Below are 18,692 nucleotides of genomic sequence, written 5' to 3'. Positions count from 1 at the left end.
GGCCGGACAGATTTAAGCCCCGGCTCGCATGGAGTGCTGATGGCTTTTCAAAGGTCTGGTGAGCTAATCTATCTCTCTGGATCAGCGGGCCGCGCGCGGTAAGCAGAATTCTCTTCTCAGGTGGAAGCGGCTTAATGGAACCCGTTTGATAGATCTTTCTCTGCCGCCAGCGTTAAGAACATTCTGACAAGCCTTCAGACTACATCTCCCATCATGCTTGGCTACTCATTGGCTGCAGGAAGCAGCACTTGATGATCCAAGCGCGTTCCGTGCAGCACACGATGGGAATTGTAGTCCAGGGCCTGAGTGCTGGCGCTGGTTGAAGCCATCTTGGCGGTCGCCGGGGAACGCTCTCCCGCGGAAGTGATTCCCCGCAGCTGATTGGCCACTTGAAGCGGTCAACGGGTGGCAAGGAACGTCGGAGCATGGAGGAGTAGGGCTGCAGCTTCTACCATAGTTAAGTTTTTGGGTTTTTTTTTGCATATTAAAATAGTCAAAGAGCACTTTAATACTCGTTCTTCTATCAGGGACCATAAGCCATCTCTTTAACCCCTTAAGGACCATGGGCGCTCCCTAAACCCATTGAAAACAATGCCTTTTGAGCCCGCACATGTACGGGCTTTGTCATTAAGGGGTTAATGTGATAATACTAATGATTTTAACAAACCAGAAATACCATGAATGTGTGAAGGGCTCAGATATCGCATATTTCAAACCGAAAAAGTGGGAAAAAAGACATCGAGCTGCGCATTTCAAAGCCAATCCCTAATGCGGCAATCAAATAAACAGCTCGATACTTTGTTACCGCGAGATCACCCGCCTTGGACTTCACCGGAGTCCCTACGTCTAACGCGGGAATGACGAAGGCCGCGCACCATCCACCCAGACCGCACTCTGACCTCCGGCAGAACAGAACGCACACATTTTTGTGCTCTATGTAACCCGACTGCCTTTGCTTCCCAGGCTAGCATAATTCCCGACGCATGTTTAGAATAAATAAAACCAACATCTGTTTGTGCTGCTGAATTAAACACCGCGCCGGCAGACACTGAGCGATACGGCAGTGCAGCAGGTGAAGCTTCCAATTGCTGTGCCAGCCAAATTGCATTGTTCCACCCCCAAGCAGAGAAAAAAGAAAGTGGAACAGTTTTAAATTGATGTAATAAAAGCCCCCCCCTTTGTCGAGAGGGAGATGTTCCGCTAAAGAAAACATACAAGGAGGACAAAAGGATGCGCACGCTGAGAAATCACAGGGAAGAGTGTCTGGAGCGTGTGATTCCATGTGATTCTTGGATGGAGAAGAAGGGGTTAAATATTTTAACCAGAACTCCGGCCATTCTTTCTATTCCTAAAATCAGATTAAAAATTTACTTAAAAATATTGCGCTTTGACACAGTTTTAGTTTTTGCCCTGTTGCCTTGAAGTAGCTGCCCTTCATTGGTTGATGCCAGAGGAGCCCCCTGCCGGCGACCAATAGAGGACCTTTAAAATCCTGGCGCCAAAGCTGCTGCTAACTGCATTTACCCGTATTAACCCCTGCTAGAAAACCAGCAGAAAACATTTTTTTCTTCCCGAAGACGAACAAGTCTAGTTATTATGTATCCAGTGCTGGGAGTTATTACTGTATACAGCGCTGGGGGTTATATTACTGTATACAGCGCTGGGGGTTATATTACTGTATACAGTGCTGGGGGTTATATTACTGTATACAGCGCTGGGGGTTATATTACTGTATACAGCGCGGGGGATTATATTACTGTATACAGTGCTGGGGGGTTATATTACTGTATACAGCGCTGGGGGTTATATTACTGTATACAGTGCTGGGGGGTTATATTACTGTATACAGCGCTGGGGGGTTATTACTGTATACAGCGCTGGGGGGTTATTACTGTATACAGTGCTGGGGGTTATTACTGTATACAGCGCTGGGGGTTATATTACTGTATACAGCGCTGGGGGGTTTTATTATTGCATACAGCGCTGGGGGGTTTTATTTCTGTATACAGCACTGGGGGTTATATTACTGTATACAGTGCTGGGGGTTATATTACTGTATACAGCGCTGGGGGGTTATATTACTGTATACAACTCTGGGGGTATTACTGTATACAGCGCTAGGGGGGGTTATTACTGTATACAGCGCTGGGGGGTTATATTACTGTATACAACTCTGGGGGTATTACTGTATACAGCGCTAGGGGGGTTATTACTGTATACAGCGCTGGGGGGTTATATTACTGTATACAGTGCTGGGGTTATATTACTGTATACAGCGCTGGGGGTTATATTACTGTATGCAGTGCTGGGGGGTTATATTACTGTATACAGCGCTGGGGGTTATATAACTGTATACAGCGCTGGGGGGTTATATTACTGTATACAGCGCTGGGGGGGTATATTACTGTATACAGCGCTGGGGGTTATATTACTGTATACAGCGCTGGGGGGGTATATTACTGTATACAGCACTGGGGGTTATATTACTGTATACAGCGCTGGGGGGTTATATTACTGTATACAGCGCTGGGGGTTATATTACTGTATACAGCACTGGGGGTTATATTACTGTATACAGCGCTGGGGGGTTATATTACTGTATACAGCGCTGGGGGGGTTATATTACTGTATACAGCGCTGGGGGGTTATATTACTGTATACAGTGCTGGGGGGTTATATTACTGTATACAGCGCTGGGGGTTATATTACTGTTTACAGCGCTGGGGGTTATATTACTGTATACAGCGCTGGGGGTTATTACTGTATACAGCGCTGGGGGTTATATTACTGTATACAGCGCTGGGGTTATATTACTGTATACAGCGCTGGGGGTTATATTACTGTATACAGCGCTGGGGATTATTACTGTATACAGCACTGGGGGGGTTATATTACTGTATACAGCACTGAGGGGGGTTATGCTCAATGAGTAATAAGACTTTCCCTTTCGATCAAGCAGAAGGTTTGTTCTTGAAAACTCTTTTATTCCTCTATGGATCTTTAAAGAGAAGAAACACAGAAAAAAAAATCACAAAATGGGTTTTATGTCGCACTCAAATACTCATATTCTTAAAATAAGTAATATATGAAAACAGACCAAACGGCGATTTTAGAAGCACGTCGGCTCTTGCGCGCGCAGGGATCTTAAAGATGTTATCGGGATTCAGCGTGTCTTTGAGTTCCATCTGCGAATCAACTTTAATCAACAGCTGGCTGCATCGCTTGAAGTCCCAAGTCAGATAAGAGAAGACAGAAGTAACGCGGATCGCAGCGGTAATTAAACTTTAATAATCAGACTGACAACTAAGAAGCCTTACGATAAATGACGCTAAAAGTTATTTGTAACAAATATTGGACTCATTTATTCCTGCATAAAAAAATGAATATATTGATAGCTGTCTTAAATTTTCCTGGTGCCCCCCCCAAAAAAATGTATGAAGGGATTCTGCTTATCTCCCATATGTATTTGCCCCCCCCGCCTCTTCCCCTTCTCCTGCCATACACATTAGACCCTCCTGCACATGTCCAGTAAGTGTTCCCATTGATTCAATGGGGAGCACTTTATTGCCACTGATTGGCAATTCAAGCAGCCAATCAATGGCGCGCAACTCGGACCACAGAGGATGCTTTGTGTTGCATCGCTGGAACTGCAGCTTCTCATAAAGGAGAGTCATTGTTCCCATTGCTTAAAACAGGAGCACTTTATTGCCGCTGATCGGCAACGGATTCAAGCAGCCAATCAATGGCAGGAAACTTCAGCTGTGTGCTGCATTGCTGGAACTGCAGCTTCTCCTAAAGGAAGGGAATTTCATTTTTTTTTCCACTACAGGTTGAGCGAATGCATTTCAAAAAGAAAAAACTTACAAAAAAAAGGTGGGCTGGATAGAAAAAAAAATAATTACATATTTATACTGGAAAGCATTACATTTATCATTTGGAGACTCTTAACCCCTTAAGGACAATGGGCGGTCCCTAAACCCATTGAAAACAATGCATTTTGAGCCCGTACATGTACAGGCTTTGTCATTAAGGGGTTAAAAGACCCTAAAAAAAGGTCCCAGGAGTAAATGTAGTTTTCACCTTGAAGGCGGGCTATTATTTTTCTTATTTTTCATTCTGTAAAGTTCCCAGGACAGGCTTTCTGATGTTTCTTGGCCGCATTCTCGAAACATTCCACGGGCTTTCTAATCAATGGATCTGAGACGGACTGAAGTTTCTGTGGCGTTCCCTGCTTAGCAATTTAGAAAAAGCCAATACTGCTAAACGTCTTCATGTCATCACGGTCAAGCGTTCGCCACCCTCCAACCCTAAACCCGTCAACAACCGTAGATATAAGAAGTTGGGCGTAAATAAACATCTTTTCGGCAAGCTGAATTTTTGCGTACTACCAAAAAAAAAAACATGATTCATCTTCATAAGGAACTTGGGAATTTAAAAAAAAAACAAAAAACTTTTTTATATAAAAATAAAAAATAATTTAAGAACAAGACCATCAAATTCTAGAATAATTCAAGATTAATTATATTGGTAAAATTCCAAAATTTTTTCCTAAACCTCCTTGGTGCACTCACCCGACGGATGGCTACCTGACCACCTGACCACCTGACTTAACATCACGAGCTGGGCTGTATATTTAATTTAAAGAAAAAACACTCCATAGAAAATACCCATCTGGTCTTTTTATTCCCCATTTAAATTATTTTTATACGCTGTGGCGCGGCAATAAAATTGTGGCTAGCCAGTTGGATTGGTGGCTACTGGCTCCCCACTTCCTTACCCTTGTACCCCAGTACCCTCTGTAAAATGTTGGCATTCCTCTTGAATATCTTCTAAACAATCCATATCTCCGCATGTACGGTAATAAAAAATGTCATGTCTCGCATAGTATGGTTGCCAACAGTCCTGTTTTGACCAACCCAGTCCTGCCCACCAAGGGTTGCCCTTCATTATTAATTTATTATTCGTAATTATTATTTAATTATTTATTATTTGTTTTGATAGTCCTGAAAACTTTCATCTTAAAGAATCTACGTGTATTAGGGTCGCTACTTTTTCATCCAGGACATAGAGGTCAATGCGATGACCCTTGTATGAAATATATGTGTACTTGACCATTATAGGGCTACTATAGTCTAATAGAGAGAGGTTGGCATCTTGCAAATGCCTTAGAAACAGTACCATGCAAGCAGTTAACGTATATATTAAATATTCTAGATATTGGGGGGGGGATTAAAATATTTCTTAACTGGGAACACGGAGTTATGAAGAATGAAGCCTGTTTCTGGACTTAATCACCTGCATAGTAACTCAAGGTTATGTCCTTGTACCAGTTCTTGTTACGTTGTTTATTTATGACCTACGATGAGATTGCATGGAGCACAATATGTCAATTCTTGCTGATGATTTAAAATGATGTGAAATAATCGCGTGGGTCTATAGACTGATCAGGACAAAATAACAGATGTTATCGGCCAGAGACCTAGAGAGTTAGTTAACAACAAAAAATGTAAGGTTATGCAATTGGTAATTTTATATATATATAGAGAGAGAGTATGTTAAAGTTTAGTGCAGTAAAAAAGGCTTCCGTGCATAGGAATCTGAGATTATTGGGTCTATTTACTAAGAAGTTGAGTACTCTTTTGCATTAGTCACATGCCCTCTTGACTGGGTGCTGCCCTGGATCAGGCCCCCTTACCATTTGCCTCCGCCATCTGCTGTCAAATCACAACAGGGTTCTATAGTGTATTCGGGATGGTTAGAAGGGAGATCTCTGATCTACCCAACCAGACCCAAGGATAAATGGCACAACGGAGAACCTGATCACCCAATAGGGCAATAAGGCACCCAGTTATGGGGCAGAGAGGCTGCCCCCCCATTGGAACCGCTGCCCTAAGCCCAGTTGGCCTAGGAGAGAATCCATACTCTATTGATGTTATCTAGGAGACTCATTTTCATGAAGAATGAAAGTAACATTTTTCACATGACTCTATAAGGCTGATGAATAGAATGTGCGTGGAACGGTTTCTGGGCTTAGATATTTCACATGGAAAAAAATCCAGTTGAAAAAGTTAGAAAATCAATTAATCTGATTGGTAGAAAACCGAATCCGAATAATTATCCTAACTAAAAGAAAAGCTCCAACATCGTTAATATAAGTGTTTACTCTATTTTACCTAATATTGGAACACTGTGGTTTCTCAAACAATTTCTCTTTTAATTTAGAATGTTGAGCTGTCTTGGAGACTTGAGCAGCAAATTTTGTTCGGGGGGGGGTGTGAAAGTGCCAGAAACGAAAGCCATAATGTCATTTTCTGTTATGTTTGTTCAGTGCTAATTGATTTCCCGTTACATTTCTCATGCACTTCATGACCCTCAGACAGAGACATCTTTATTAAATGTGCAAATTAGGACTAGAGATTTGGGAAGAACAGCATTTTGTAGCTAGAAACGCAACGGTTACGAGACCTAGTTACGAAAGTTACGAAATCTAGACATAGTAAAAATCACCGGGTATGAATTTCTTTCCTTTGCCACTTTGACCTTCAATCCTATGGTGTCCTTCCTTTCACGGCTGTGTGATGGGTTAGAAGATACCAGATGACCACTCTTTGCACCATCGCTTGGCCCAACACGCTGGCTCGGGTTTCCATTTGCTTGCTTAAGTCCCATGTTCACTAAGCTTTAATACATACAGGGGAGCACCCTGGAATATCTACGTGGGCTCTTGAGAAGATGCTGGTGTCCTTCAAATACCAGTTCTCCAAGCTGTCTCTAGAAGAAACCTGGTTGCCAACTTGACCCAAACCTTCTGAAAGTCACCTCTGATGGTTACAAAGGGTCTCAAAACAGATGGTGGGCTGTAGCTTGTTCAACCTTAAGGATCTAGCTAGGGATTTCAAGATCTATCTGTATGGGAACGATGAAGAATTACCAACAATACCATGACTGGAAGCTGGATGTGGATTGTACCTGATATGAATGAGACCAGGGCCACCAAGAACATTGTCCTTGTGTTATATTTGACTATGGAATCTGGGGTTCTTCATGTGTTTCCAACTAAACTATAAAAAAAAAATATATATTTTTTTTTAACTAAATATTAAAAAAAAAAATTAAAAAAAAAATGCAAAAAATACAGAATTCCATATTTCAATGCGTTTCAGGGAAAAAATTAAAAATAGATTCCCATCACCTCCCTGGTCATTTTGTTTCCCACCACAAATTGTGCCAATGTCTACACAAACTTGTGATCATTAGATGATTGGCATCAGTTCATTTCAGAAGTTAAGAAATACTAAAAAAAAAAAATAATAATAAAAAAAAAAATCTACAAAGGCCCTAAAAAATGATGGATATTTTTAGGAATGTTCTGCTTCGGTGCCTTTATTTGAGAAGGGGCGTTGGGTGAAGCAAATCCTTTCAAAATGCTTGAAAGAATATTATTCAAATTGCATATTTCTAGGGACAGGTAAATGTTTTGACTTGTGTAAAGATCAATAAGGAAAATTAATGGGAATTGTCATGTTTTCTACTAATTGGTCAGGGTTCCTTTATCCCAATTCCGAGGAAATCTAGTGAAAATATCCAATTTCTCCCCGGTGAACAAGAAATGAATATGAAATTATTTATTAAAAGGGAATTATCGCCTTATTAGGATTTTATGGTAAATGTAAATAGAAACAGGGGAGAGAATGGGGATGCAACATGTTGATTAATTATGGAAATGCATACGATGTATATGTTGGCCAGCATCTTCCTACTGCATCTGTGTGCATAAAGTATTATCCTTTACCTAACATTAAATACTTTCCACATATCTACTAATATCTTTAATTTCACATAAAAACCAAATTTGGCCCATCGCCTGTTTCTTCTACTATAAAAACAATCAGTCGTTGGTCTCGTCTTAGATTCAGGAGCCGTATGTCTATCCCATGCATGTTTCAATCCCCTCACTGTATTACCCTCTACCACTTCTGCTTGGAGGCGGTTCCACTTATCTACCACCCTCTTACAGTAGTACAGTACAACTTCATTACATCCCAACCAAGCCTCTGACAGTCTAGTTTTAGATTACGGTCTCTTGTTCTAACATGTCTCCTTCTTTGAAATAAACTTCCCTCCTGTACATTATGAAATCTCTTTGTATATTGCCATGTCTCTCTCCCGTCCTCTCTCTCTCCCATCCTCTCTCTCTCTTCTCTCCCTCAAGCATATTGAGATCCCTCACTCTCTCCTGATAATTCTTATTCTGCAAACAGTTCAGCATTTTAGTCTCCCTCCTTTGAAGACTCCAGGAGATCAATGTCCCTCTGGAGATGAGGTCTCCCCAAGACTCTAAGTGCCGCCTGACCTGAGATCTTCAGAGTTGCCCCTCTCTCTCTTCCTGCTACTAATGCCTCTCGCTATTAACCCATTTAACTATGATGTCTCTCGCTATCTGTCTTTAATCACAATCACCTTCCAACCTGTGTATCTAAACTCTCTCCTACGCTCTCCTCGCTCCCCACTCCCTACCTCTCGCTTCCCCTACCTGTTCCACTACTCAACATTACCAATGGGTCCTTCTGCAAAACATATTCATTAGCAGGTTACAAATGATGCAAGTTAACCCCGTGAACGCTATTAACATCATAATGTATCTCTCTCTCTCTTTTAATGCCACACATAAAAACAGCCGTAAATGTTGTTCTTCGAAGACCCGCCGCCCCATGTAATTCTGCCCGAAGCCTAAACAGCGTGGATACGTTGTAAGTCTTCGGAGTGATTCCTTCAACATACTTTCCCATGCGCGATTATTGAATCTCCCTGCAAAACAGCAGGAGGCCTTAAGACCGTAATCAGTTTCTTCGCACGTTAGTCTATGTTTAATATTCCTGTTGACTATTCACGGAGTGTTACATTAATCAGTGCCAGTTGCTACTTTTCTGCCCTCTGGCACATTTCTGTCCGAATAGCTGCAGTATCTGTAACACAATGTACTTTGCCACTCAATTCTAAATCACCATTAAGAATAAAGAACGTCTTCATTCCAGCCCTGTGCCCAACGCGTATCGCTCAGCTCTCCACTGCTGGGTGGGCTTTAGCAGGCAGATAAGGGGGGGGGCACTTATTTATTAATAGTGTTAACTGGCACTGCCGGGGTAAAAAAACCCCCCAGAAAAATCTCCTGAAAAGCTTTTTAGATTATTATTTCTTAACCTGTTATGGGACAGAAAGGGAGCAAGAAAAGGACATGCTTTATTTTACACCTATTGCTGAAAGGGTTAATGCGCTCTCCTTAGGAGACAGGCGTGAAACATCTCATGTATCACACCACTGCATATCCTTACATGTGCTTCATACATGTTTTACAAATTCATGTCTTTTGCAAAGTGAACAAGGATTCATGCTTTCTCAACAGAACCTAGCATGTCTCATAAGCAGTTGCCTTTTAACTCTTTTCAAGCCAGACTGCCCGTTTTAGAGATACTGTCTATACTTTCCACCAAGGGCTTCCTGGAAGGGTATGTAGGGTTTGAATATTTTGTCTCTTTATGACTGCTTTATGGGCGCCTCGTGTTTCTTCAGAGCATCAGATGTCACTTATGCGACCTGTGTCTCGGTTCACAATCGTGTTTTGCGATCTTATTTGTAATCCCACTGCTGCAGAATGGGATGAAAATTAAAATCTTCAAGTAAAATGTATCCATTGATTATCTGCACTGCACCATTTTGTACCTGATCACCTACACTGGATCTTAGAACGCCACCATGTCATTGGAGACCTTCAATTCTCAAGCCATACCAATAGATGGTAAGAATGTTGCATAAATGTGGTGGGGTGGATCATTGAGAGAGGTCAATGTCCTGTAGAGGCTACTTTGTCTGCAAGGATGTAGATTATACAAAACCATAGGTGTCTATTCACTGTTCAGATGAAGAAAACATTAATCAATGTGCTTCACGGGGTTAACAAACATTGTAAAATGGGCTGTTAGCGTCGTATGATGACCACTGACTTTTGTGGTCAGCAAGAACCCTCTTTGGTGCTCCGATTGGATCTTCATCTATCATGAGCTCTTCAGTGGCCTGTCCATTAACAGAAATGTTCTGAGATGGTTCTTTCCAGTGAGGACAATAAAGGTAAGGAATTCACCGCCAAGGGAGATGGTGTTTATCAGATACATTAGATGCCTTCAAAAAGGGTCTGGATATTTTTTTTTAGAAAGGCATGACATACAGGGCTATAAATAGAATGAATATTTTAGAGCTTCTTGGTCCAAGGAGAAATCCGATTGCCTTTTGGAGTCAAGAAGGGATTTTTCCCCCTGATGGCAGAATTCGAAGTAGCTGAATTAGGGTTTTCTTTCCCTATTTTTAGATCAAGAGCAGGAAGGTTAGGTAGAAGGGTGGAACTTGATGGACTTTTTTCAACCTTATGTACTTTGTAACTATGTAACTATGACATGGTGTCCCAACTGGAATTGGCCTCAGATGTCAAGTTCTCTATGACTTGTATTAACTCTACTGCATAAAATGGAAAAAAAAAGACCTTGGCATGAAGTTGTACTTTAAAGACTACTAGACTAGAACTATTCCAATTGGAATTGGTGTTATTCCTTCCACTTATCAGAAGAGGTCATATGTGCAGGGAATACTCAGCTATTCTTCTCTTAATAATAATTTACTAACAATTAGAACTATAAAACTACAAATAATAATCTCTTTTTGAAACAATATCCTTATTTTTTTTATCTTTCTATAGTTACATGTTGGTTGACTCCAGGAACATCTGTTCTGTAGAAGGATTGGTTACATCCTTGGACTTGATACATCGCGAAAAGCAACATCTAGTTACCGATATACGATACTGCAGGTAAAATCAGTTGGTTCCAGAGGTCCTCTCCAATTATCCGTCGGTTCTGCTCGAGTAGATCAGCTCTGTCTCTATATACACGGTGTTAGCGTGAGGCTACTGAAGGTTCTGTGCAAAATAAAAAGCCATCCAGGTGTCTGAACCAGACGACGCACTGCAATGTAACGCTTGTCTGTCTGTATGCTCTCTTTTTGCCTGCAGATCGGCCCCATCCGGCCCCCGTCTGGTTGCCCTTTCTCCTGCTGTGAAGACTCAAACCTTAATCAGACGTCGGTCTCGTCTTAGATTCAGGAGCCAAATGCATGCTTAAATTCCCTCACTGTATTAGCCTCAACCGCTTCTCCTGGGAGGCTGTTCCACTTACCTGCCACCCACCCAAGTAATACTTTCTTACATTACAATGTAGAAACCGCTACACTTATAGCAACACTGAAGTAATCAACAATTAGTGCCTCCTTAAATTGTCAGATGTTATCACTTCAACATTGTCCTCTGCAGACGAGACAATTACAATCACACCCTTGGAATGGTTTCCTACTACCTGCTGATATGTTTGGAAAGAAAACATGGATTCTTCTGTCTACCGTTTGCTTATTTAGAAATTGGAGTTCGAAGCTTATGGACCAAGATCCAAAAGCGCATGCATTTTGGGTAATGCCTAGTAGCGGTAGAGGTGTTTTTGGGGTGCTGGGCTTGAAGGATCTGGGGTCAAAACAGGACAATATTTCATATTTGTGCAAACATTGATGAATAGCACCAGAATTTTTTGTTTGGTTTCCAAGGAACCACCAAACCATGTTGTGTCTTATGTGGCTCCACCATAGCATTAAGCCAATGGGTATATAATAAGTCAGCCCCCCCCCCATATTTTATAATCCATTCATACCCTCCTTCTTTATTTAGAAATGATTAAAGTTCTCAAGAATCTCAAGACTTGTACCCCTGTCTCCACCAATACAAGGGCTTCCATCACAAACGCAACCTCAGCATCTGCAGGATAGACCTTTTTTAATGTCCAAAAATGAACGTTTGCCAACATTTTTGGAGAGGCTCACGTATGTAACAGTGTTTACTGTAAAAAAAAGGTACTTTAGATAATTAGTGGGTATGTGGGTTATCACAAAGGGTCAATGGCTATGAAGAACCAAGAAGATAAGCCTCGCTCTTGGGGTAACCCTTAAATATCCATTCCAGAAGACACAGAAGGCACATCAAGAATGGCTTTACCAACACCCTGCCCGACCTCGCATTGCATTACTCATACAGCACAGACTGTAAGGTGACAGACCATTATTTAATGTCTACAGCATTTTCTTCTTCTTAAAAGATATGTGGGCTTGTTCTGGATTTGTTACAGTTTCCAAGATGAATAAACGACATTCTGGTAATGAACATAGCTGACGGGACCTGTCTTCTCTGCATTATTTCCTATTATCTGTAAATAAAGCAGGTCTAAGGGGCTCTCGGGGGCTAATCTGGTGCAACGATACAATGAAATGCCCTAATTAAATAGTCTATGAGCAGGAATGGATAAAACCGTCTTGTAATTTCTCTAAAAGACGTCTTCACCTGAGGCGAGGTTGGCTTTAGTGTAAAGCTCTGTAGCAGAGGAAGTAATGGGCATTGAATTATAGTATAGGAAAGTCAATGGGAGATTTGGTCTATTAATGTTTGACTTGTGTGCTCCATTCTTCTTTTTCTTCTTCTCACTATTATTATATTCCTCCTCTTATCCATAGGACATAGACAACGACTCGAAAGATTGGGGGGGGGCATAACATGGGCAAATAATCATGCCCTCTCCCTTATTATAGAAAGTATTGGAAGCTATGGGAGAGAGACATAGAGACAAGACAGGAGAAGCTGCTGCAGGCTCCACACATTTGGGAAAACCAGCATTAAATAATTTTAAGTATCCTTGTTAACCCTTTCTACACCCAAGTTCTTTCTCACTCCTTCATTCTAATTTTTTTTCCTTTCTCGCTGGGGAAAAAAAAGGACCAATAACCAAAAATGGTGACAATAATAGTTGAAACATACATTAAATGCTCAGTATGTGTAGATGTTTCTCTGGACGTTGATGTCATCAAATGAGACATTATCCCAGAGATATTCATAGGTGTTGTAACCCTTTCAGGGCCAGGTGGACAAACAAAATCCCTCTTCTCCCAAAAAATAAGCAAGCAAATCAAGGGATCCCTTGACGTAGCAACAGAACCATAGCGCCTTCAGAACCATGATGTAGTATGCTGGATTTTTTTTTTCACCATGAAATCAGATTATACATATGGGTCGGAATGGTAAATACAAAGCAGACATCCAAGCAATGATATATAATTTAGATAACGCTTCCCCTTTCGACGAAAAATTAAGCGGCCAGAAAATCCCATGCAATTTTTAATCATATATTCCCCAATGAGAGAATGTGTTTTAATTCAGACATACAGGCGAGTCGTAACAGACTATAACACACATCGACAGGGAATTCAGTCCTGCTATGCATCTGGATACAAAACATATGGAATAAAAAGGCTTTCAAAAAAATGGGTTTAAAGCACCCTTTGGGAATAGTGGGGTCCGGATTTGTATTTAAACTCCAGCAATGGAATAAATACACTTCGGTAGAATGTTCTATTGTAATAGGAAGAAGCATGCTTCCCAGAGGGACAATACAAAATGTAATTTACTAAAGCTAAGACATGACTTACCCATTTGACAAGGTATTGATCCACCTTAGAACTTGTCTAAGGGATTGCTTTGCTTCAATCACTGCATATGTGTATCAGTTTTGTAAGTCACATGGAGCAGTGGGTGAAATATATAAATATATGGATAGGATGGCTTAAAATGTTCCTTCAGTTTCATCCATTAGTTTTCCCCAATGCAGGTTTACAGCCTTTTATAAAACATCCTCCGCTCAGCAGCACCACAGACCCATTGGAGTGTACGCAGCCACCTGGGTGTCATGCATAGGACCACACAACACTAGTGGTCTGGCTCATGGACCACAGTTGACCTGTTGGGTTCTGCAGATGGCATGGCTACCTCCAAGCTGGGAATTCAGAACGTATCAAATCCAGGGAATCTTCAAACCACAGGTAAATCCCAGCAAATATCCCTGATGCCCCAAAACCAAACCAACCCAATCAAATATGGACCAGGGTCATCATCAACACAGTCATCCAGTCTTCCTTTGCTGCAAGACCAAAGCTCTCCATCAGCACCTAGTCTCTGCTTGCTCTGACTGCTGTGTTACTGCATTTTTGCATGGCTCTCTGATGCTGAACATAAAGCTTAGGGGATGGGGGAGTTGGAATAAGCTTCTTGAAGACAGAGTCCTTAACACTGCTTGTGTGTCTCACCCCTCTTCTTCTTCTTCTTCTTCTTCTTCTGCTCAGAATGTTGAAGGTTCTTGGATCTCTGTGAATTCAGCAGTTGATTCAGCTGAGCAGCATCTGTGGCATTGGCTACAGCAGGGACATAGAGGAGGTGCTAAATCATTTAGGAATCTGAAGCAGGGAGGCTGTTTGGTAGGAATGTGCTGTAGTCATTTGGCCATTACTAGAAGACTGTACCCTGCTTGCTAAGTAGGGCTGTACAGAAGATTTAATGTGTAATGCATACGAAGGCAAAGCCGACCCCTGCTGCATAGGAAGCGCATGCATCTCCCTCTCTCTCTGCAATGGAAATGAAGCCCATATTTACAGAGGCATTAGAAGAGCAGACATCCTGAAAACTCAGTACCCTGCTTATTAACTCTTTGGTGCGCCTGCCTGCATGCTCTGGTGTGCAATGCTGGAGACAGAGCCATAAGGGATGAAGTGTGTGCTGCCCCCACATCGAGCTGCATGGCTTTCTAATGCTTAGTTACTCTAAGATTAACACATCCAGTGCCAGGCAGTATTTGGCAATGTAGCAAAAACAGCAACAGAAAAATAATTCAATAAATCCATACATAGATGAGATAGATAGATATATAGATAGATAGATAGATAGATAGATAGATAGATAGATAGATAGATGATGGATGGATGGATGGATGGATGGATGGATGGATGGATGGATGGATAGATAGATAGATAGATAGATAGATGGATAGATAGATAGATAGATAGATAGATAGATAGATAGATAGATAGATAGATAGATAGATAGATAGATAGATAGATAGATATTAATGTATACAGAAAGAGGGCTATTTTAAAATCATATAGTTGGCAAATGTTTAAAGGGACAGGGGTAGTTATGATATTATAGTAAGTAGTTACATAGAAGCTTTCTTTCAGCACCATGGACAGCGGTGATGTTTAAAGGACAGTATTATGCTGTGTAGTATATAGAAAGACGTAGTAAAGATGTAGTAAATAGAAAGTGTTATGTTTGATGATCAGGGGACATCACAACCTGCTACGTTTACTACATTTTTGTTTGCATCTAATTATAATCTAAATATATCCTGTGTTATTACGATCAGATTAGTGACAGGGTGGGCGGTGGTGTTAACGGGGTGAAACCTCCACATTAGCCTCTTTAATCCACATAATAGAAACATAGAATCTGCCGGCAGATCGGCCCCCATTCGGCCCCCGTCTAGTCTGCCAGTTATTTCTTGCTGTAAAGACTCAAACCTTAATCAGTCGTTGGTCTCGTCTTAGATTCAGGAGCCGTATGCCTATCCCATGCATGTTTAAATGAACTCATTGTATAAGCCTCTACCAATTCTGCTGGGAGGCTGCTCCACCTATCGACCACATTCTACCACATTCATAACATCTAAGCTTTTACTTTACAATGATTTAGCCTTGCCAGGTATTGTATCACATAGCAGGCTTTTATTTAGTCTAATAGGTATCCTGCAATGATACATAAGAAGATATAAGCATCAGATTTATGTTTTCTCCATTAAGAAATTCATTTGCCTGTCTATGACCGGAGCGGCTCTGGCACTTTAAGGCTAAAGAAAAGTCAAAGTTTCTTTCCCCATCTTAAAATATATTCCCGTATTTAACTAATTTCACCTTTATTCAACCAATTTTTAAGTTGTTAACATTTCGTTTAACTCCAAAGTGTCTGACTTTTTCATGCCCATTGCTATCCCTGCCCTAAGACGTCAATCATCTCCTTAAAGTTTTATCAGCTGGCACTGTTTTAAGAAGCTTAGCTAATGATTATTTAATAAATTAATTATTTATTATTAATAATTATTATTAATTATTTCAATAAATGAATCTTACGGTTTTTAGATGATGTTTGCAGATTCTCGATGTACATCAAAGAGATCAGAAAGCAGATAAGAATCCCAAACACAGCCACAAAGAGAGCTACATCCCATGAATGTCAATGAACGGCGTGTGTGAAGGAATGAGGAATGTAACGGTTAATTATCTGTTTTAAGGGCAGATTGGTAGATTTTGGAGTTGACGGCTGTTGCTCTCTCTTGTAACGAGGTGGCAGTTGATCTCCGTGTGATGTCTCTCACCTCTTTGCATCTTTAAACAAGTTCGTCACAGGGTCTGATCCGGTCCCAAGGGCCGGTGGATAGTGATGGGCCGAGTCCCATGTGATGTTATGTCTTCCAGTTTTAACCGTATGCCCCGGTTTGTGAGAAGCCCCACTTAGTTATCCCAAATCCCCACTGAGGTCGCCCTTTTCCTCCTTGAACATAAACACTAGCGCTGTAAACAGTAACAACCCCCAGCGCTGTATACAGTAATATAATCCCCCAGTGCTGTATACAGTAATATAATCCCCCAGCGCTGTATACAGTAATATAACCCCCAGCGCTGTATACAGTAACAACCCCCAGCGCTGTATACAGTAACAACCCCCAGCGCTGTATACAGTAATAACCCCCAGCGCTGTATACAGTAATATAACCCCCAGCGCTGTATACAGTAACAACCCCCAGCGCTGTATACAGTAATAACTCCCCAGCGCTGTATACAGTAATATAACCCCCAGCGCTGTATACAGTAATATAACCCCCAGCACTGTATACAGTAATATAACCCCCAGTGCTGTATACAGTAATATAACCCCCAGTGCTGTATACAGTAATAACCCCCCCAGTGCTGTATATAGTAATATAAACCCCCCAGCGCTGTATACAGTAATATAACCCCCAGCGCTGTATACAGTAATATAACCCCCCCAGCGCTGTATACAGTAATATAACCCCCAGCGCTGTATACAGTAATATACCCCCAGCGCTGTATACAGTAATATAACCCCCAGCGGTGTATACAGTAATATAACCCCCAGCGCTGTATACAGTAATATAACCCCCCAGCACTGTATACAGTAATATAACCCCCCCAGCGCTGTATACAGTAATATAACCCCCCAGCGCTGTATACAGTAATATAACCCCCAGCGCTGTATACAGTAATATAACCCCCCAGCGCTGTATACAGTAATATAACCCCCAGCGCTGTATACAGTAATAACCCCCCAGTGCTGTATACAGTAATATAACCCCCCAGCACTGTATACAGTAATATAACCCCCAGCGCTGTATACAGTAATATAACCCCCAGCGCTGTATACAGTAATATAACCCCCCAGTGCTGTATACAGTAATATAACCCCCAGCGCTGTATACAGTAATATAACCCCCAGCGCTGTATACAGTAATATAACCCCCCCAGCGCTGTATACAGTAATAACCCCCCAGTGCTGTATACAGTAATATAACCCCCCAGCACTGTATACAGTAATATAACCCCCAGCGCTGTATACAGTAATATAACCCCCCCAGCGCTGTATACAGTAATATAACCCCCCAGCGCTGTATACAGTAATATAACCCCCAGCGCTGTATACAGTAATAACCCCCCAGTGCTGTATACAGTAATATAACCCCCCAGCACTGTATACAGTAATATAACCCCCAGCGCTGTATACAGTAATATAACCCCCAGCGCTGTATACAGTAATATAACCCCCCAGTGCTGTATACAGTAATATAACCCCCAGCGCTGTATACAGTAATATAACCCCCCAGTACTGTATACAGTAATATAACCCCCAGCGGTGTATACAGTAATATAACCCCCCAGCGCTGTATACAGTAATATAACCCCCCAGTACTGTATACAGTAATATAACCCCCAGTGCTGTATACAGTAATATAACCCCCAGCGCTGTATACAGTAATATAACCCCCCAGCGCTGTATACAGTAATATAACCCCCCAGCGCTGTATACAGTAATACCCCCCAGCGCTGTATACAGTAATATAACTCCCAGCGCTGTATACAGTAATATAACCCCCAGCGCTGTATACAGTAATAACCCCCCAGCGCTGGATACAGTAATATAACCCCCAGCGCTGTATACAGTAATATAACCCCCCAGCACTGTATACAGTAATATAACCCCCAGCGCTGTATACAGTAATATAACCCCCCAGCGCTGTATACAGTAATATAACCCCCAGCACTGTATACAGTAATATAACCCCCAGCGCTGTATACAGTAATATAACCCCCAGCGCTGTATACAGTAATATAACCCCCAGCTCTGTATACAGTAATATAACCCCCCAGCGCTGTATACAGTAATAACCCCCCAGCGCTGTATACAGTAATATAACCCCCAGTGCTGTATACAGTAATATAACCCCCAGCGCTGTATACAGTAATATAACCCCCAGCGCTGTATACAGTAATATAACCCCCCAGTACTGTATACAGTAATATAACCCCCCAGCCCTGTATACAGTAATATAACCCCCCAGCGCTGTATACAGTAATATAGCCCCCCACCAGCAATGTGATGTGATGCATCTTGGTTAGTTTCTTACATAACTCAAATGAAGGGGATTTTTATTCAC

At 41.6% G+C, this 18,692-nt stretch overlaps 1 protein-coding gene across 2 annotated transcripts in view; it reads right to left on the bottom strand.

Moving 5' to 3' along the window:
* Nucleotides 1–14,576, bottom strand: part of LRRC4C (leucine rich repeat containing 4C) — a 224,777-nt gene extending 210,201 nt beyond the window's left edge. For both annotated transcript variants that reach the window (XM_053449482.1, XM_053449481.1), the window contains exon 1: nucleotides 13,567–14,576. The gene's annotated coding sequence lies outside the window, so the exon portion shown is untranslated. The remainder of the gene's footprint in view (nucleotides 1–13,566) is intronic.
* Nucleotides 14,577–18,692: the final 4,116 nt, after the last annotated feature.

This window comes from Spea bombifrons, chromosome 10, assembly GCF_027358695.1.
Source record: "Spea bombifrons isolate aSpeBom1 chromosome 10, aSpeBom1.2.pri, whole genome shotgun sequence".
NCBI lineage: Eukaryota > Metazoa > Chordata > Amphibia > Anura > Pelobatidae > Spea > Spea bombifrons.
The sequence above is the reverse complement of the archived record's forward strand: the minus strand, read 5'-3'. Positions and strand labels throughout refer to the sequence as shown.